At 38.4% G+C, this 21,277-nt stretch overlaps 1 protein-coding gene across 4 annotated transcripts in view; it reads left to right on the top strand.

Moving 5' to 3' along the window:
- LOC129768451 (uncharacterized) overlaps positions 1 to 21,277 on the top strand; it is a 68,580-nt gene that overhangs the window by 10,436 nt on the left and 36,867 nt on the right. Inside the window, exon 1 of one of the 4 annotated variants that reach the window (XM_055770117.1) lies at positions 8,663 to 8,855. The exons of the other annotated variants lie outside the window; for them this stretch is intronic. The gene's annotated coding sequence lies outside the window, so the exon portion shown is untranslated. Of the gene's footprint in view, positions 1 to 8,662; positions 8,856 to 21,277 lie in introns of those variants that run through there. 4 annotated transcript variants of the gene reach the window in all.

Below are 21,277 nucleotides of genomic sequence, written 5' to 3'. Positions count from 1 at the left end.
TTCGTGAGTACCCTGAAACAAAAGTGTGCGCACACAAACCCCTTCCAAGTAGGGGAAACCATTATAGAGATAGGATATACACATAGAGTAGGGCTAAGAGCGACGTCATCGTTAGGAGTTAGGGTTAATTTGGAAAAAATAGATGATTGAAAGAAGGAAAGTTTCTGGATTAGTTTTTTTTTTAATTTCACTTAATTTTTGGTGAGTTAATCTAACTGATTTGGTCGATTTGGTTGTTTCCGAAATCGAAAATTTCGGATCGGTTGTAAGTTGGTTGAAAAGTCAATTGAAGGTGGATACTGTCGCGTGGCCAAGCGAAAACGCTAGTCCGGGCAACCATAACTTTGAATCCCGACAGAGGGCCGTGGTCCTCTGGCGCGAAAGTCGGAGATTTTGAAGACCCGAGCAGGATCCCCCTTACAAATTGATGGCTAGAGTAATCGCGTCCGCATATTTTTTCCAGTCAATGTGTCTTGTGAGGTCATATGCCATGTTTATATATTCAGAAGAATTCGACCCAATGGTGATGGAAATTTTGATTGGCAAGTGATCACTACCGTTGGGATCCTGGATTACATTCCACTTGCAATCTAACGATAGTGAATTCGAGCAAAGCGAGAGGTCAAGAGCACTTGGGTTAGCAGGAGGTCTAGGCACACGTGTTGTTTCCCCAGTGTTCAAAACGGTCATATTGAAGCTGTTACAAAGGTCATATATCAACAATGAACGATTGTCGTCGTACTGTTCCCCCCAGGCAGTTCCGTGAGAGTTGAAGTCTCCCAAGATCAATCGTGGCTCAGGAAGGAGTGAGCACATGTCAACAAGTTGTTTGCGGCTAACCGCAGCTCTCGGAGGCCAATACAAGCTGACAATACAGAGGTCTTTGCCTTTAATGTTTGCATGACAAGCAACAGCTTCGATCCCTCCAATAGGTGGAAGGTCAATTCGGAAAAATGAGTGGCACTTATTGATCCCCAATAGCACCCCTCCGTATCTGTCATCACGGTCCAAGCGTATAATATTAAAATCGTGGAAAGAGAGATCATCTCGCGAAGAAAGCCAAGTTTCGGACAGAGCAAAAACATCACAATTGAACTTATGAATTAAAAATTTGAATGCATCCAATTTAGGGATAAGACTACGACAATTCCACTGTAAAACAGTGATATCTCCGACCTCTCTATTCAAATTAGACATCAAGAGAGATAATCATTGCAAGGAGGGGCCATGTTTGCATCAATTGTTGCAAAATTGTCTTTAGTACTGGAAGCATTGAGATGACAATGGTTCTGATGGAATCGGAAACATTAAAACACGTGAAGATTTGATCCACAAGGTCAGTCAACTTTATAAATCCCGATTGGGAAGTTGAGCTGGACGCAAAAAAGGGACAGTTGGGGTTTTTGATGTCCCCTCGAGTGCTGGGTCGTTCGAAGGTGAACTATTCCCACGGAACCCAAAAGGAACCTGATTTTGCTTGTCCGCTGCACTCGATATTTTAGGCAAGCTAACATGGGGTACCACCGATGGGACTTGTCGTTGAACTTTGGGAGTGGACACATTTTTGCGCCAGGAATTCCCTTTGAAAATAAACGGTGTGCCCTCGTTAGCTGTATCCGCTTCCAATTCATCAACTAGCAGTGAAGCAAAGACATTGTTTGTTGGTAATGGTTGTTGTTGAGCCAGTGGGGAAGCGCCCTTTAAGATATCCGCGAAAGTGCGTTTCGAGCGTTCCTTCAAAGAGCGCTTTTGTTTATCCCAGCGACTCTTGTAAGTTTCACAAGCTGAGAGCACGTGTGGGGATCCCCCGCAATATGGACACTTATGCTCAGTCGCACTGCAGGATTTCCCCTCATGTTGCTCTCCGCATGTGGCACAGCGCTCCTTGTTGGCGCAATAAGCTGCTGTATGACCAACTGACTTGCATTTGTTGCAAGTCATGGGCTTTGGCACGAAGAGTCGCACCGGCAGCCTCAATTTGTCCACCATAACGTAGTCAGGGAGGGCGGCACCAGCAAAAGTGGCTCGAAACGAGTCGTACGGCGTAAATTTCTTTTCTACTCCTTCCTGGGTAACTTTTCCAAGTTGGCGACATTCCAAGATTTTGACTTCCATCGAAGGAAGCCTCTTGAACCTGCCAACTCCCATACTTTCTATAGTTTTGCACGTCAGACCCGTTTCAGATATAACGCCCCCAATTTCTACGTTATGGGAGGGAATAAAAACTCGATATTCGAGGATGAAATGCTTATCAGCAACAATATCGTTCGCGTCCTTTCGGTTAGTCACGACAACTCGCAGTTTGTTCGGTCTTACTTTGCAAATTTCCGAAACAGAGGTGTATCTTTTCAGATCTGTCATAATCTGTACGACCCTCAAGGCTTTACCATTAGGTTTGGGCCGGAAAAAAACAACCCAAGGACCAGCGTCAGGCGCATCGTCCGGATAAACCCTGACACGGGGAGCGGAAACAATAGGAGAGGAATTCGAGGACAAGGTTTGAGTGGGGACAGTAACATCAGAGGGGGGAAGGGATGTCGATGATTGGGTGGAAGTATTGGAGGAATCAGGGGAAAGGTTTGCAATCTTTTTTTTGGAGGGGGGCTTGGTAGTGTGAGTTGACTCGTCCCCAGAAGAAGAATCTTCGGGCATAGGAGTCCGTTTAAGGGACTTACTACACCCTGCTTGAGCAAGCGAGGGGGAGTCTGAAATGTCCATGTCTAGACCCCCACCCTCCTCCATTCTTAGAACGAACGATTATTATCTTTACAATTTTTTTATCTCACTTGTAAAAAAAAAAAAAAAACTTAAATAAAATAAAAATAATCACATAAATTTGTTGTTCCGATATGCGCTCTGTTACCCTATTAAGGGAGACACAAAAGTCACGCGCTACGGAGACAACACAATAGCAGAAGTTATTGTTGTACTCAACTGAGCGTCAACCACGTGTTGACGATGCCGTTATGGTTATTGATCCACTACAGACGCCGATCCAGACCACTGCAGAGGCGCTGCTTCCTCGGTTCTGGCTGCTTTGGGCACTTTGGGCACTAATTCACCACAGAACACACGAGAAAAAAAAACCAACTCGTTGGGGAGAAGAGAAAAAAAAACTTCGAGAACAATGCTTGAGGAGTGATGAATAGCACATCCAGCTCCATCAAGTTGTTAGCGAGGAATGACGCTGAAAGGTTGCATGTAATAGAAAATTGTAATTTATCACGGGGCGTTTATTTTAACTTAGTCAAGAAACCATAATCTCTATTTTCATACACTTGCTTAGGGAGCGGGTTAAAAAAGTAACGGAAACGCAAAAAAAATTATATAAGCTGTAATAATAGTGGTCATGAAAAAAATTTACAAGTAATGGAATTGGTGGGATTGGAAGGCCAAACAGGTTAAACAGGAAAACGCACTGCATTTAGGAGACACTGCAACGCAGGAGGTGAAAATGCGTTGTTATTCGTTCCATTTGCATAGTATTAGTCATTATGTAATAATTTTAGTAACTCCGCAACGGAAGCGATAACAGTAATAAGTGTAGTTAGTCCTATGGATGTAGAGCGTTATAATCGAGAATATGAAAGGGTTGGGTGAGTCATGTTGGGACACAACTGGAGAGACACAGGACTACACTGAGGGCAGACAATTCAAATATATTGCTTTGTTTTCATTTGTTCGAATTTTTGGAATAGTAATTAATAATGTGACTTGTGCGTGAAGTAATCTACCCGGAAATCGAATTAGTTAGTTGCTAGAAAAATTATCTCTTTATGAAAATTGGGGGTAATCCTGAAAAAAAAAGACAATTGATGTTGTCATTGGCGTTTGTGTTGCTGAATCATAAATTTGGTGCTGTCGTCAATCTTGCTGGCAGAAGTCAAGCTTTCTTGGATGCGGTTTTCGTTAGATTCTGATGGGTTTTTATTTGATTTCTACACTATTTCTCAATTCCTTATCACTGAGACTTTGTACATAATCCTTGGAAAACCCCAATTAGGAGAACTTGACATAAACTCTCGGTCTTGCGAAAGGTCATTTATGAGGTCTCGCCGTCGTCGTTTTTCGATTGATTGCCCGGTTAGTTTGAAACATACGAGGGTCGTTCAAAAAATAAGTTTCAATGCCTTAGAAACCGCGGAAAAATCAAGTTAGGACAAAAAACAAGGTGATTTTCGTGATCTACGTATTATTTTCTATTTTTCTACATAATCGCCGTAACGTTCGAGGTATTTTTCATAGCGTGGCAGGAGTTTTTATATTCCGAGCGCGAAGTGCGTGGCGTCCAACTTTTTGAAGTACGATGTAACTGCGTTACGAATTTCTTCAGTGTTATCGAATCGTTGACCGCTGAACGCCTGTTTCATCACCGTACTATTGTGTATTTTTGGACCGATTAAGAACAAATGGCCAGGTTTAATAACGAAATGAGTGTTCCTCATCTACGATAATGCGCGGCCCAATTCTGCTCACGTATCTCAAGAGCAATTGACAAAATTAAAATGGACTGTGTTCGAGCATCCTCCTTACTCCCAAGACCTCGCCCCTAGCGACTATCACTTATTCCCGGTGATGTGTATGGTGTCGATACTGCAGCAGTAAAATAGGTGCAACTTAATTTATTTTTCAATTTTTTTAATGTTTTTATACATCCACCATATATTCCGGTTCCGACACCAAGCGATTACCACTTTTTCCTCGCATTGCAAAATTTCCAGAGTTATAAGAAATTGGGATGAAGAGAAGAAATCTTTTGCTAGAGTTTATTTATATATAAAAATGGATTTCTGTGTTTCTGTCTTTCTTTCTTTCTGTCTTTCTGTCTTTCTGTCTTTCTGTCTTTCTGTCTTTCTGTCTTTCTGTCTTTCTGTCTTTCTGTCTTTCTGTCTTTCTGTCTTTCTGTCTTTCTGTCTTTCTGTCTTTCTGTCTTTCTGTCTTTCTGTCTTTCTGTCTTTCTGTCTTTCTGTCTTTCTGTCTTTCTGTCTTTCTGTCTTTCTGTCTTTCTGTCTTTCTGTCTTTCTGTCTTTCTGTCTTTCTGTCTTTCTGTCTTTCTGTCTTTCTGTCTTTCTGTCTTTCTGTCTTTCTGTCTTTCTGTCTTTCTGTCTTTCTGTCTTTCTGTCTTTCTGTCTTTCTGTCTTTCTGTCTTTCTGTCTTTCTGTCTTTCTGTCTTTCTGTCTTTCTGTCTTTCTGTCTTTCTGTCTTTCTGTCTTTCTGTCTTTCTGTCTTTCTGTCTTTCTGTCTTTCTGTCTTTCTGTCTTTCTGTCTTTCTGTCTTTCTGTCTTTCTGTCTTTCTGTCTTTCTGTCTTTCTGTCTTTCTGTCTTTCTGTCTTTCTGTCTTTCTGTCTTTCTGTCTTTCTGTCTTTCTGTCTTTCTGTCTTTCTGTCTTTCTGTCTTTCTGTCTTTCTGTCTTCCTGTCTTTTTGTCTTTCTGTCTTTCTGTCTTTCTGTCTATCTGTCTTTCTGTCTTTCTATCTTTCTGTCTTTCTGTCTTTCTGTCTTTCTGTCTTTCTGTCTTTCTGTCTTTCTGTCTTTCTGTCTTTCTGTCTTTCTGTCTTTCTGTCTTTCTGTCTTTCTGTCTTTCTGTCTTTCTGTCTTTCTGTCTTTCTGTCTTTCTGTCTTTCTGTCTTTCTGTCTTTCTGTCTTTCTGTCTTTCTGTCTTTCTGTCTTTCTGTCTTTCTGTCTTTCTGTCTTTCTGTCTTTCTGTCTTTCTGTCTTTCTGTCTTTCTGTCTTTCTGTCTTTCTGTCTTTCTGTCTTCCTGTCTTTTTGTCTTTCTGTCTTTCTGTCTTTCTGTCTATCTGTCTTTCTGTCTTTCTATCTTTCTGTCTTTCTGTCTTTCTGTCTTTCTGTCTTTCTGTCTTTCTGTCTTTCTGTCTTTCTGTCTTTCTGTCTTTCTGTCTTTCTGTCTTTCTGTCTTTCTGTCTTTCTGTCTTTCTGTCTTTCTGTCTTTCTGTCTTTCTGTCTTTCTGTCTTTCTGTCTTTCTGTCTTTCTGTCTTTCTGTCTTTCTGTCTTTCTGTCTTTCTGTCTTTCTGTCTTTCTGTCTTTCTGTCTATCTGTCTTTCTGTCTTTCTGTCTTTCTGTCGTTCTGTCTTTCTGTCTTTCTGTCTTTCTGTCTTTCTGTCTTTCTGTCTTTCTGTCTTTCTGTCTTTCTGTCTTTCTGTCTTTCTGTCTTTCTGTCTTTCTGTCTTTCTGTCTTTCTGTCTTTCTGTCTTTCTGTCTTTCTGTCTTTCTGTCTTTCTGTCTTTCTGTCTTTCTGTCTTTCTGTCTTTCTGTCTTTCTGTCTTTCTGTCTTTCTGTCTTTCTGTCTTTCTGTCTTTCTGTCTTTCTGTCTTTCTGTCTTTCTGTCTTTCTGTCTTTCTGTCTTTCTGTCTTTCTGTCTTTCTGTCTTTCTGTCTTTCTGTCTTTCTGTCTTTCTGTCTTTCTGTCTTTCTGTCTTTCTGTCTTTCTGTCTTTCTGTCTTTCTGTCTTTCTGTCTTTCTGTCTTCCTGTCTTTTTGTCTTTCTGTCTTTCTGTCTTTCTGTCTATCTGTCTTTCTGTCTTTCTATCTTTCTGTCTTTCTGTCTTTCTGTCTTTCTGTCTTTCTGTCTTTCTGTCTTTCTGTCTTTCTGTCTTTCTGTCTTTCTGTCTTTCTGTCTTTCTGTCTTTCTGTCTTTCTGTCTTTCTGTCTTTCTGTCTTTCTGTCTTTCTGTCTTTCTGTCTTTCTGTCTTTCTGTCTTTCTGTCTTTCTGTCTTTCTGTCTTTCTGTCTTTCTGTCTTTCTGTCTTTCTGTCTTTCTGTCTTTCTGTCTTTCTGTCTTTCTGTCTTTCTGTCTTCCTGTCTTTTTGTCTTTCTGTCTTTCTGTCTTTCTGTCTATCTGTCTTTCTGTCTTTCTATCTTTCTGTCTTTCTGTCTTTCTGTCTTTCTGTCTTTCTGTCTTTCTGTCTTTCTGTCTTTCTGTCTTTCTGTCTTTCTGTCTTTCTGTCTTTCTGTCTTTCTGTCTTTCTGTCTTTCTGTCTTTCTGTCTTTCTGTCTTTCTGTCTTTCTGTCTTTCTGTCTTTCTGTCTTTCTGTCTTTCTGTCTTTCTGTCTTTCTGTCTTTCTGTCTTTCTGTCTTTCTGTCTTTCTGTCTTTCTGTCTTTCTGTCTATCTGTCTTTCTGTCTTTCTGTCTTTCTGTCGTTCTGTCTTTCTGTCTTTCTGTCTTTCTGTCTTTCTGTCTTTCTGTCTTTCTGTCTTTCTGTCTTTCTGTCTTTCTGTCTTTCTGTCTTTCGGTCTGTCTGATTCTTATGGACTCGGAAACTTCTAGCCGATCGAAATGAAAACTGGTATGTAGGGGTTTTGGGGTCGGGGAAGGTTCTTATGATAGTTCGAAACCTCTCCTCCCTCTCTAAGGGGGGCTACAGACATTATGAAGCTACCTTTAGAATGGCTTTTGTAACAAAATGGTGCATATTTGACCCAAATTGGACAATCCGAAGCATATAAAAATAGTTTTGAATTTCACCCAAAAATAACGGATTACTTTTTCCCCAACCTGGATTGAAATTAGTAAGTAATCCTAAAATAAAACGACGAATGAAACTAAAACATACATTAATAATAATGGTATGATGGGGCAAAATGAACTGTAATGATCAACGGAAAAACAAGCCGTTCGAAAATACAATTTCCGCGAAGCACTTCGCATTACGGAATATCCCCGTGTCGTAACCTTTTCACAACTGCAGTGTCGTACGATTATTGCTCCATTAGTCCTGGTGCACAGAATTGGCCAGAGCTAAAGGTGCGATTCACCAAGTTGTAACCCAAAATTAGAACGTTGGAACACTTGAAACAGCTAACAATAGCTATTAAGAAATATTACCAAGCCAAGCCAACTTTCACCGTCTTCTGAACGGCGCTCCATACCTAGCGCGGCAAAGTTCAATATCCAAAGTCTATGCACGGAACATCGAACCGACGCTCGTGGCTTGATAGTTTCAGATACACACGAGCCTGTAGAACCAAAATACATCAGAGCACACCGGTTATTGCCGTACTTCCCGTCGTCTTCACCGGCAGCGGGTTAGTTAAATGGTCAACAACAGGCACTTGTAGGTTCCGAGCTTTCTTGCGTTTGGATTCAGTATACACGTACGAAGGGGAAAAAAAACAATTTACAATCACATAACACTAAACCACCTGCCAGAGGTAACATTCTAGTGCTTGTCGCAGTGCTAATCTATCCGAAAACAATGGGAAAATTGCGTTGAAATATGTATCAATTTCTATCGTCATCCTATCCCACTGTGCGCCACCCTACCGAAAGGGGATTTTCCGCCTGCCACAAACTGATAGTCATACCACCCCGAGCCCGCTCACGTGGTGTAATTATTTGATTTGTTTATAGCGGCGGACGGTGGCGACGACATCTAGGCTGGGCCCCGCGGAACGGCCCCAACGCACATCGGGGCATTGCACGTCCAGCGCTACTGTTTTGGAGTCGCTCGCTGTTATGGCTACCGGTGTTGTATGTTTAATACCCCATTAAGATAGAGCTTGTGCCATGCCCGAGTGTGGAAAATGAGGTTAGAGTTGAGGTTGGAGGTCAGCGGGAAAAACTATGGGACCGAAAGTCCGCTCCCAAGCTTTGAAAAATATTCACGAGTTTCGTGAGGACTCTGGTCAGTTTTGTAGTGACCACGAGTCGGGATGGTAGCCCGAAAGTGAATCTTAGCGCCAGGAAGTGAATAGTTTTCATGGTCGTTCTGTTAGCTGAATGGGAGTTTATTTAATGTTTGGTGAAAGTGTTCCCGTTAAAACGGAATTGTGTTATTAATATTCAAGTTCACAATACACAGTTTAGTTTTTATGCGTTTTTCTCTGGACTATTGACGAGGTTAGTTACATTCCTGTTTCGAAACATAAGTGGAAAGACAACAAACGTACTGCTATATCCCTTCAGAAAATATTTTGATATTTCTTGCTTACCATATTTAAACGAACGATTACTGGAGGATCAAATTAGTTTTTTAGTTAGGAAGAACAGATCCTGTTAAGTTGAAGTCTCTGTTGAAGTTGAATTGAAAGCTAACAAAGAAATTATAGTTTCTTTTCATCCACAAATATTCTTGCTTCGTTCCACTTGGTAAATTTTGCGACTAAAGAGGGGGTTATTTCTTTCCTGTGCAAATTGCTACTGCAGATAAATTTTAACTTAAAAATAGACTGAAGCTTTGACAAAATCTTTCATTTTTAAATTTATCCAAGTTTCGCATAACATAAAAATCGCATCGGAAAGGGTCTGCTATTGGATTTGTTGCTATGATTTTCCTGAAAATTTTATAATATTTTAAACATTATAGAAAAAAAATCCACTATCGTGCAATGATAATATCCTTCTTTTTTTTGGCTATGTCCACAATGGGATCCGCAGTGTGCGTCATTTCGTCACTATGTATGAAACAAGATGCTAATTAGTGGTTAAATCCGTTACTTCAGCTCCAAAGCGAACTAGAGTCCAGAATTTGGGCAAGAAAGTGATTTCATTTAGAAGTGTACTGAAGTAAAACCTGTTGATCAATCTAATAGAGAAGAGATTTTTACATTATGTTATAAAAAAAATATAAATAAATAAATAAAAAGGAAGAAAATCAATCATTATTCAAATACAACTTTATTTATTGGAAGAGTTAAACAGGACGAAATGTGCACACTTTGTCTCAAAACAAACCGGAATGGGTTCAAGAAACACACATACAGAAAATAATCCTCTACAAAATTCGTTCGAATCATCATTCGGAAAAGAATTCTATTGTTCGTTAAACAAGTGCATCAAATTTTGTTTAACGTTGGTTAGAATGCTGTTGTTTTCTTTCATAGCCCTAATTCTAGGAATCTTCCACTAAATAGCGTACTCTTTCGAAGTTGGTAATTGGTATGAACATGATATGAACAACCTATTTGTTCATCGCACTTATATCTGCCATTCACAAATCGTCGAAACCACTCAACTACTTGTGTTCTTGTTCAATAATCATCATTAGAAGCACTCCTGGTTGTCGATTTGGTATTGTTTGGCAAAAAGTTTGTTCTAGAAGTTTTCCCCTTCCATTACGACCCATTCGTTTTTCAAAATTTGTTTGTGATAGAAGTCGAACAATTGGTTTGGAACACTCACATCGCATTGATCATGGTATGAGTCATTGTAGAACATACGTTCCACAGCTGCGTTTCAGGCTGATGAGAACTATCAGCGTCGTGAATACGAGAAGATTACCCTTCTTTACGCGCCAGCAAACAAACCGCATCGGAAGTTGAAGCACGGTCCAGCATCCAAAAACACGCGAACGTAAATTGTACTACAAGGTTATAACGAAGTAGCAAGCAAGCTTTCCGCTGACAAATTCTACAGAAAATTAATAATACAGCAAGAAATTTGCACCGGGGATCTCATTACTAACGAAGTAGTATTTAAGTAGTCGAGACTTCAGTAGTATCATGAAAACTCAAACCCAACCCAATCAAATGCCCCCAATTACGTCCAGCCGAAAAATATAGGGTAATTCAGAGTAGATCATAAATGAAGAGATGGTGCACCCAAACTAGCATTGGCAGAAAAAGTAAATCGAAAAAGTATCGTGGATGAAATGAACAAATAGAAGCATATTTCTAGAGTTCGAAAATGTTTGTATGTATGAGAGCAGAGCTCTCTTTCTCTCAGTATGCATGCTTGGAAAAAAACTATAGGAGGTTGTGTCAAAGAAACGACCACATTGTTGACGTAGAACTACGCTGTTCAAGTCGCTTGTTAATAACTTCTGATATTATTCTATAATGCTGTGACATTCCAAGAATAACTGTTTAGTAAAATGGTTTGGTCACCCTGAAATGGTTTTTTTAATTGTAGAATCAGTTGATGATGATTCCTTGTTGTCCTCGCAGAACAATAAACGAGGTGATCACATGTCGCACTTTTCATGCCAATGCATTTAAGAATATACCTCAAACGCTATTCCGGTAGCCTTTTTCGCAATTGACATAGACTCGGCTACATGCGACTTGGTGCACCAGCACCATTATCCCACATCTTATAACCACATCAATCTTATACTAGTTATACATTTTAGACTAGATTAAATACAGTTTTTAAAAAAAAGTCTTTTGTGTGAAATAAATTCTGTCTGTTAATCTCAATAACCTCGAAATCGCTTCATTATGATCAAGATTAACGCCAAAGCCATCCTTATTGAAGGCAGTTTTGCGATTGGCAGGCGAACCCAAATAACTCACAACATTTCAGCACTGCATTCACTATGGTTTAGCTTGATATTCCTCAAATAATTATGTGGTGCACAACCTTTACGCCTGCTTCGCCATAGCGTCAGTTAGATGTATTGATGCAATGTCAAAGACACCAACGAAGTCTTTATGATGACGGAAAACAAACAATGTTAACTGCTTCGAATAAAGAAAAAGTCTGAATATTTGCCTCAGCAGGGTTGCCACATATTTTTTGCCGAATTTAAGATACAGAATCTGTATATACAGAATTACAGATTTTCAGCAAAAATGCAGAATTTACAGATATTTTCAAAATTAAATTTTAACACTAAACCTACCGATATTTCATGTATACCTATTCCTACCAAAGCGGGTCGAATGACCCTCATTATAAAATGTTATGTTTTTTACTATATATATAGCGTAAAATATATCATTCAATGCTATTTGGTAAGGAGTGGACATTGAAAAACACACTGATGTATGTTTTAAGGAAAATGGTAAAGACAAATGATGATGTGATGATGTTGATTTGTGAAGCAATTCTGACTAAAATTTGATTGGGGTCATTTGACCCCGCCGTGGAAAGTTTAATGTTAAATATTAAATTTAATACGTTGTATACATAGATATCTTGATTTATTAAAAAAAAATATAGGAGGTTGTGTTCAAGACACGACCGCATTGTTGACGTAGAACTATGCTGTGGTTTAATTCAAGTCGCTTCCCTATAACTGCGGATATTATTTCATAATGCAACGAAAATTTCAAAATAACCATCCTACCGGTTTGATCGCCCTGAAATGTTTTTTTAATGTAGAATCATTTGACGATTATTGTTTGGTGATTCATTCTTGTGCTCGCAGAACAATACATGCTCGAGATAAGCGCAGCTGTCATCCTTAGTAGAGAATGTTTTGCTACTGGCAAGCGAAACCAAATCATATACAAAATTCCAGAACGACATTTACTTTCTTGGTGACTAAATAAACGAAATAAACTCTATCTGTTAATCTCAAAAACCTCGAAAAGACTAGCACTGCTTGATTATGATCAAGATTAGCGCAAATGCAATCCTAGTTGAAAGCAGTTTTGCAATTGGCACGCGAGCCCAAATAAATTAATAACTTAATATAACTTATTTAATAACTTGGTATTTCCCATATATTTTTTGGTGCACAACCTTAACACCTGCTTCACCATAGCGTCAGTTCAATGCATTGATGACAGAAAACAAACAATGTTAACTGCTTGGAAAAAGGCTGAATATTTGATTCAGCAGAGATTCATTACTAATACCCTAGCGTAAATATTTCCCTCCCGCTATCTCCTCTCCTTGTTTATATTCATCATTACGACTGCATAATTTGCAACACAAAATAATCGTCAATCATAGCATAAAAAATAAGGCGATTGTTGCATCGTTACAGGGCCAATGCACACGGGAGCAGATACAAATGTCGTTTCAGCGTAGCGGCTATGCACTTTTTTTACGTACGGGTTATGAAGCACGCACGTACGCACACAAATATCCATATATCGATGGCTGGAAGCAATTAAATATACACACACTTATCTCCGTTTTGCGCTCTCCTCAACAGAAGTCTTTTCTGTTAATATTGCCAGTCTAGATTAGCTTAGCTCTCATCCTTTGTGGAGAGAGTTTTCCTACAGTCATGCGAAACCAAATCACTGACAAAATTTCAGAACATTAATTTTCTTGGTGAGCTGACGATAGCCTAGCTTGATGATTCCCCACACAATTGTGTAGCTCAGAACCTTAATGCAAAGCAGTTTGATGCAATGATTGCAATGCCAGATACATCAACAAGTGAGTAATTTGGTCGCTTCCACAGCTCAATCTGAAACGAAGACATGTGATGACGTAAAACAAGGAAGAACAAGCAATATTCATTGCTTTGAATACAGAACGATACTGAAAATTTTCCTTCCTTCCTTGCTTGAGACCTTCAACTTCTTCATCTCATTCGTCTCTAACCTTCAAAAAGGCCGTTGGAAAACTGTACTTTATCCATCATATTACTCCTCCACACCCATTGCCTTGAGAAAGGCATTCGATCCCTCGTCGTCCAGCTCGCCCAGCAACGATGTTGTTCAGTCGATTTCCTCACAAAGAATGAAAGTTTGCCTCAGCGAGATCCACTGTTCATACTCTAGGCAGATATTACCCTTCGTTCTTCTTATTTTCCTTTGTTCACGGAGACTTTACTCTTACGATTTCCCCTTCGTTGCTCGTCGATAAGTTGCTCGTTATTGACAGCTCTGTTCGGGAAAGTACACAAACGAACAGAACAAATGTATGAGAAAATAGGAATGCTTCCAATTTTCATCAATTTAAACCATATACGGACTCTGGGATTGTAATGTATAGCATATCAAACAAATCTTAGGCAATTTCCGATTCGTTTGGTATGTAAATCGCCAAAATCCGTTCGCGGCAAAATAATGTTAATAACTTTATTTCATAAAAACGTGACCAGTTTTCTTAAAGAAAGACGTAGTTCTATGTCAAAAAAAATTGTAAGGGGTTGTATCCAGGACACCACCGCATAATTTCGACGAAGAACTACGCAATTATATTATGCAATCCACTTGTTCCCACTTCGAATATTATTTAAGAATGCATAGAAATTTTTGTAATAGATTATGTTCTTCGTTACAAATAAATTTGATGAACGTCCTTTTACGTTTGATATTATGCTTGGGTCTACCAAACTATGTCAAACGATGATTGTATTTTACATTTCTCTCTAAAATTATTGCAAATCTCAGGTATACGTAGTTCTCGAACCGCGAAAGTTCATTCACTTCTAGTATTTGAAATGACAATTTTCCCAGGCTTCTCAGTTTAAAAGTACGTTTTAGGGAAACATATTCCGGTCTGCACAACGACAAGCGAGTACAACAGTACTCTACACCAAAAAATACTCCCGACTTGCATGTATTTGTAAAGCGGATTCCCCCAAGCACATTAATTTAAAGGTCCGTGTTAGGAAAACACAGCCCGTTGAGAAAAAATACCGCCGAATTGCATGTTTTGACAAAGCGGATTCCCTCAGGCACATTGATTTTGAAATCCGTATTAGGGAAACACAGCTCGGTGGAAACAAAAATACCCCCGACTTGCATGTATGTTTACAAAGCGGATTTCCACAGGTACATAGATTTTGAAGTCTGTGATAGGGAAACCGTAAATCGGGTCAATCAAAACTTGGCAGTTGGGGCGTTTAAATGACGCTTGACATTTTACAGTTATTCAATTGTTCATCTCATGAAATATAACATATTATTAATTGTGATAGACGCGTAGAAATATTTCCTATCAATTGATGCAAACATCTTTCCGATCTGTTTAGAAATGTTCGAGTTATAAGCATTCGAAATACGGGTATGATTAGCACACAAATCAGCAGAACAAATGTATGGGAAAAAAGGAAGTTCTTCCAGTTTTCATGAATTTAATCCGTTTAGAGGTTACCGAATTGTAATGTATAGCATATCAAACAAATATTAGAGAATTTACGATTGGTGTGCAAATCATGAGAATTCGTTCACAGTGAAAATAGTTATTAACGTTAACTTTATTTCATAAAAACGTGATTTGGCACCTTTCCTGAAAGACGTAGTTCTACGTCAAAATAAACGCAACGCAACGTGATGGATTTCGTTGGAGGCAGTTATTAAGCGAAATCTTGAGCGATTTGAGGAGCTGATACTATTCTTTTCGTTTCAAGTTAAAAATTACCATAATCAATCCGCCAATCGTATATTGACTCATTTAAACGATCATATGACTAAACCGATTATATTGTTCCTAAACTTTTTTTACCGCTCATCACTAGCGTCAATCGCATTTTTCAATCAGAAAGCTCTCAATTATGCGAATTTTATAATGAGAGAAGACTGGTATTGTTGATCATGTTGGGTAACTTATGTTTGGAGAGCTACGTGCAACGGTTCGTTGATGCTGATTTTGATGTGAAAGAATATGAAGACTTCCTGAAGAAGCGTGAGAATGTTTGCGTTAGTATCGATGCAGAAGAAGCTGAAAAAGGATTGGATGCAGCTAGGAAGTTGATCTTCAAATCGATTTGTCGTGACTTCTATATAGAACTGGTGAAACATAACTCCAACCTTGACACACTCTCAAAATTTCGTCAAGCTATCAAATCTTAATGATTTGATGCGCCAATTTTCTCAATTCGTTGAAACAGGTAATGGACAAGGCTCGGATATCGAATTCAGGCTACACAAGCCGAATCTAATGGGGCAAAAATTGAGTGACTCGGATATAACTGTGTTGACCGAATATTTTTGATTTTCAGTACAAACAAAACAACATCCGGAAATCAGTTGGACTCTATTTTGATAGCAAAGAACTATGTTGAAGGAATATTTGGAGACAAAGTTCAACAAAACCATGTAAAAACATCATACAATGTGGAGGTGAAAATCTTTTCTATGATTTATTTTGTTGTATTGACACGACTTTAACAACCCATAAATAAGAAAAAATAAGTTCAAAATTAAAATAAATCTTTATTTTTATGTTTATCCCCTTAACTTTCCGAAAGAGATTTTTTATACAGATTTTTTTCAGAAAATTTTACAGAATTAAATGTGGCATCCCTGCTCAGCAGATTCCATTATTCCATTATTCATAGCCTAGCGCAAATATTCCTCACTCGCTATCTCCCTCTTTGTTTATATTTATTTTCGCGGATGCATAATTTGCATCGTAGCATCAATATATTAGTTGATTGTTGCATCGCGACAGGGCCATGCATACGGGAGCAGATACAAACGGGGTTTCATCGTAGCGAAGATGTCCTATTTGTACATACGGGTTATAAAGCACGCACATACGCGCACAAAGCCAAATATCGATGGCTTGAAGCAACTAAATATACACACACTTATCTCCGTTTTGCTCTCTTCTCAACAGAAGTCCTTTCTATGTAAATTTGACATGAATCGGTTCAGTAGAACTTGAGATATCGTGTATGCCAGTTTGAAAAAACCAGTTTCGAGAAAAACGCGTTTGAAGTTCATTGTTATGGCCGTGCCAGGTTAGATACCGCATCACTAAAATGGCACTCACTCGGTAAATAATAGTACTTTCGAAAAGTCCTTTCTAGGGTATATTCTCGTATGCTTAAACTACAGAAATATGAAGGAATTTTTTTTGACGTAGAACTACGTCTTTCGGGAAAGGGTGACAAATCAGAAAACAGGTCACGTTTTTGTGAAATAAAGTTAACGTTGATAACTATTTTCACAGCGAACAAATTCTGATACTTTGCACACCAATGGAATCGGAAATTCTCTAAGATTCGTTTGATATACTATAAAGTACAATCCACTGATGCCTAGACAGTTTAAATTAATGAAAACTGAAGCATTCTAATTCTCCCATACATTCGTTCTGCCGATTTGTGTGCATTCCCGAACAGAGCTGTCAATAACGAGCAACTGATACATTCGTTTCTGCCCGTTTTCAACATGTTTGGTTTAAATAAGCCATCCGCGATTTGAAGCCACACCAATTCTCGTTTGGTGGTCATCGAAGCAACATGTTTGCCGCAGAGCATCGAGCGGAATAGGATTGTTTTTTTTTTGTCGGGCGAAGGAGGAGTATGGAATAGAGTTTCTTTCCACAAGGACCCTTCTCAGGGCTAGAGGCGGAAACCAAAAATAGAATAGAATGAAAAAACAGATGCGAGTGAGCTAGTATAACACAACGAGCGTATATCATTCATGCATAATGCTGTTTTCACACACATAAACACACAGCTTGATACAAGGAGAGGAAGCCCTCTGTATCGAGGTGTGCTACGACAATGAAGAGCAGCATATAAGAGTTTGTTGTACTAGTGCGGATATGGAAGAGTATCCAGAATTTTGGAATATAGATATACACTGCATTTATTTAGATAAACGTATATTTCATGAAAGTACGCTTTCAAATTCCAGCAGGGTAACCTTACTGTTGCATGTTGTGGTATTCGACCACATCTCAAGCGGGATATAGATACAAAAGGGTTAATAGTTTGTGATCGATATCTGAGTGGGAAGGAGAAAGTCTGATGCGAGTTGAACCAAATAAACGAGAAGTGCTGATAGCTTTCGACTCTACTCGGCTCTTTCGAGTCTACTGAAGTAATAAAAAATTGAATAGCTAAAAAGATATTAAAAAAAATTCGATGGATTCTAAAATATTATCCGGTGTGATAAACAAGTGAATTGAATAATATAATTCCGTAGTTCTACGTCGAAAACTGCGGTCGTGTCCTAGATACAACCAATTCCTTTTGACGTAGGACTACGTCTAACCGGAAGATATAGGGGGTGAAATGAAAATCTAGGCACTGAACAAGTAGGAAAAAATGCAAGATTTGGAACGCTTATAACTCGAGCATTTCTCAATAGATCGCAAAGGTTTTTGCATCAATTGATAGGAAATATATCTACGCATCTATCATAACGAATAACATTTCATTTTTCTTGAGATAAATAATTGAATAATTGTGAAATATCAAGCATTGTCCAATTGCACTATGTGCCCATTTCTGATTGGTCCATTTTGTGCTCCTCAAATCGTACCGACCAATACGGGCAACCAGAGCAGCAGCGAAATACAATGAAGCACGATTGGAAAGGAAAAAGAAAATATATGAACGCAACATTGGTCGCAGTCTCACACATGTGTAATTCTCGAGCCAGCCAGTCAGCTTAAAAATCCCCGCTCCGCTGCCGCAACGATCATTCTCATCCAAACCGTACACCACATCGTTTCGCATCACATCACATCAACAAACCAACACAAGCTGCCATGGTTGGATATGGCAAAGGAGAAAAAGTGAAGGGAAAGGCAAAATCCCCCCCGGACCGTGTTAGTCTGGAGTTCCCCGCAAGGGTAGCTAGGCCGAGCGCGTTAGTACCAGTGCATCAGTCTACCTAGCCGGCGTTATATGGTTTCGGCCGCCGAAGTGGAAAAGCTGCTCGCGACGATGAGAAAACCCACATTCAGAACAGACCACAATCGGTTCCGTGGACATCAAGACAACAGGCAGTTGCAGCGAGTGGCGAGTGGCAAACGCAAAACGACAGCAGGTAGCGGAAGAAAAAAGTTTGTTCTTTATACAATCTGCTTTGGTGGCAAAACCAGAACAAGGCGGCATCGAGGGCGTTCGAAATGACATTCCATAAAACAAGGCGCTTTTCAGGGCCATTAAACCTTCCAAAAAAGAGTTTAGGAAATACTGTTCAATGCTTTCTAAAACAATATCCAAAATAATAATAAAACACAAATTGATTTTTTTCATAATTTGTTTGCCAGGATATGATGAGTATGAGAATTTGGCAGTTGTGCTGAACTTATTGATGATTGGGGACTTTCCCGATTATTCAATTTTCACCAACTCTTAAATTGTTTCCAGATTAAAAGTACAGTAATTTACAATTAGTTCGACATTTAGCTAATTGGACGGACATGTAATGCGACTTATTTAGTTGGACATTTTTGTAAACATAGAGTTCGGGGTCCAAATTATGACCCCACATTGAAAGTTGACACTGTACCACTGTCATCGCAAATGTTCAATTACAGGTTAAAATTACCTCCAATCCGATACTGAGTGGTGGTAATGCGACGTGCCATTGAATGTAATTTACTGTACAATATGTAACAAGCTGGTGGGAAGAAATTTTCCTACTGTGAAAGCTGTGGCGAGTGGCAAACGCAATAGCTAAACAGGAAGGTTTAACCGAACAAGATGGGAATATCGAGTGATAACAAAAACACAACACCAAAGGTTCTTTCCAGAACCATCAATACGTTCATAAAGAGTAAACAGTAAACTAATCCATTTTTCAGGTAGATAGGTAGGTATTCACGTAGGAGAAGAAAAGAAAACAATATATTTAAAATATATATTTAACAAAAGCTGTCCCCATTGTATAGTCCTACGTCACTCCGGTTATGTCCCCGACATTACCCACCCGTCTGTTTTTTTTTCAAATTTCTATACTATAACACTCCCTTAAACCTTTTCAGGGTCCCGGAACTTTTTACTAAAGAGTTATTTATGAAATTTGGATGTATTCGCAAATAATATCCGAAATGATGAACCAACAAATTCAAAAAAAATAATTGTTTTGATAAGAACACAATTTTATTTTATTGAGTGGTTTTTATAGCTATTTCGTAGATGTTGTCTAGCATCAGTGTCGAAAAAATAACTATGCTTTCACCGAAGAGATGAACCAGCCTACGGCTGAAACTCTCTATAATAAAAAATAAAAAGATGGGTGGGTTATATCTATGATATAACCGCAAGGTTGACGTGAGACTACCGTTGGCTTGGTAATCGTTTGGTTTCATTGTTTTAATTATTGTTTGAATGAAACAATTTTCGAATTCAATTGAATTCAACACATTTGCTGTGTAAGTAAAGAATTTGAACGAACGCCATGTAATGTAAGGCATCTGTTTGGATGACAGTGTTAGGGAACACTTTTCGGTGGGAACAAAAATTCCTCCAACATTCATGTATTTGCAATACCAATATCCTCAAGCAGCTTGGTTTTGATGGCTGTGTTAGGGAAACCGTAAATCGGGTCAATCAAAACAGTTATGACGTTTAGATAACGCTTGACGTTTTACAGTTATTCAATTGTTATTCTCAGGAAAAACAAAATTTCATTCATTGTGATAGATGCGTAGAATTTTTTCCTATCAATTTGTGCAAACATCATCCCGATCTATTTAGAAATGTTCGAGTTATAAGCATTCGAAATCTTTCATTTTTTCCTGCATGTTCTGTTTTTAGGTTTTCATTTCACCCTCATATATTCCGGTTATACGTAGTCCCACGTCTCAAAAAATGAATGAATAAATGAAATGAAAATGAAATGAAAAAAAAAATGGCGTAGTCCTACGTCCTAAGCGTTCGTGTCTCGGATACAACCTCACGAATTTTTCTTTCAAAATTAATTGTAAAATTGATTGTTTTTATAAACCTATTCAAGGCCCTCAACACGTTCTACAATTTGTTTTATTTTAACCCTTTGCGATCGTATTGAATTTGGGCATGGGTATCGTAATGGTCGGAATTATTTTTCCTTGAAAAAGCAGTAATACATGAAAAAATAAATATTTTTTTATTTATTTTGTGTAAAATCTTTCGAAATAGTCTCCAAGAGTAAATCATTTGAAGTATAATCAAAAGATAATTTTATTTTTATTATCCGTTGAATATGAAACACTTTTGCCATTAATGCAAATTAATGCCAGCAATGTGTATCCCAAAATATCAGCACTTTTCAATTTTAACAAAGATTTTTTTACAGATTATTCAGATGACATAATACACTTATGCAAACAATTATTCTGCTCTTTAAAAACAACTTCTTCAATATAATTCAAACTAGTAGTTACTAAAATAATGATTTCAGCGCATCCACAATGATCAGAACTTTTCACTTTAGATGAACGAAGATTTTGTCTCTTGAGACACTTACACGATTATTCAAATAACATAAGACATTTATGCAAACAGTAGTTCTGATATTTATGAACAATCTTTTCCATCACACCAAAGTGTTTCAATAGCTAAATTCTGTCCCACATTCTCATGCATTCAACGCACTGTGCGTTATCTTGTGTGGGTGACCACTTTATTTGATAATGAGTACCATTATCTATTACTCATAGGAGCACCGTATTGATTCGAGAGCAGGTTCATTAGACATCAAGCTTCGTTAAGGAAAAGCGTATACGGATACTTGGTTGTGTAAAATATAAGATTAGCATGGTTTTTTGCTGTGGTGGCTGAGAGCAGACAAACGACCACTAAGAGTTAAACCACGCTGTTATCTGTTTTTATTTCATTCTAATCCAAATTTTGTAATCTTTCAAATGTGGGTAACAGAATTGTTTTGACTAGCGTAGGGGTAGTGGGGGAAAATTGGTCACTGGGGGCAAAGTGGTCACCTGCTTGTTTGGTAGTATAACTA

The sequence above is a fragment of the Toxorhynchites rutilus genome, chromosome 2 (assembly GCF_029784135.1).
Source record: "Toxorhynchites rutilus septentrionalis strain SRP chromosome 2, ASM2978413v1, whole genome shotgun sequence".
Taxonomy (NCBI): domain Eukaryota; kingdom Metazoa; phylum Arthropoda; class Insecta; order Diptera; family Culicidae; genus Toxorhynchites; species Toxorhynchites rutilus.
The sequence above is the reverse complement of the archived record's forward strand: the minus strand, read 5'-3'. Positions and strand labels throughout refer to the sequence as shown.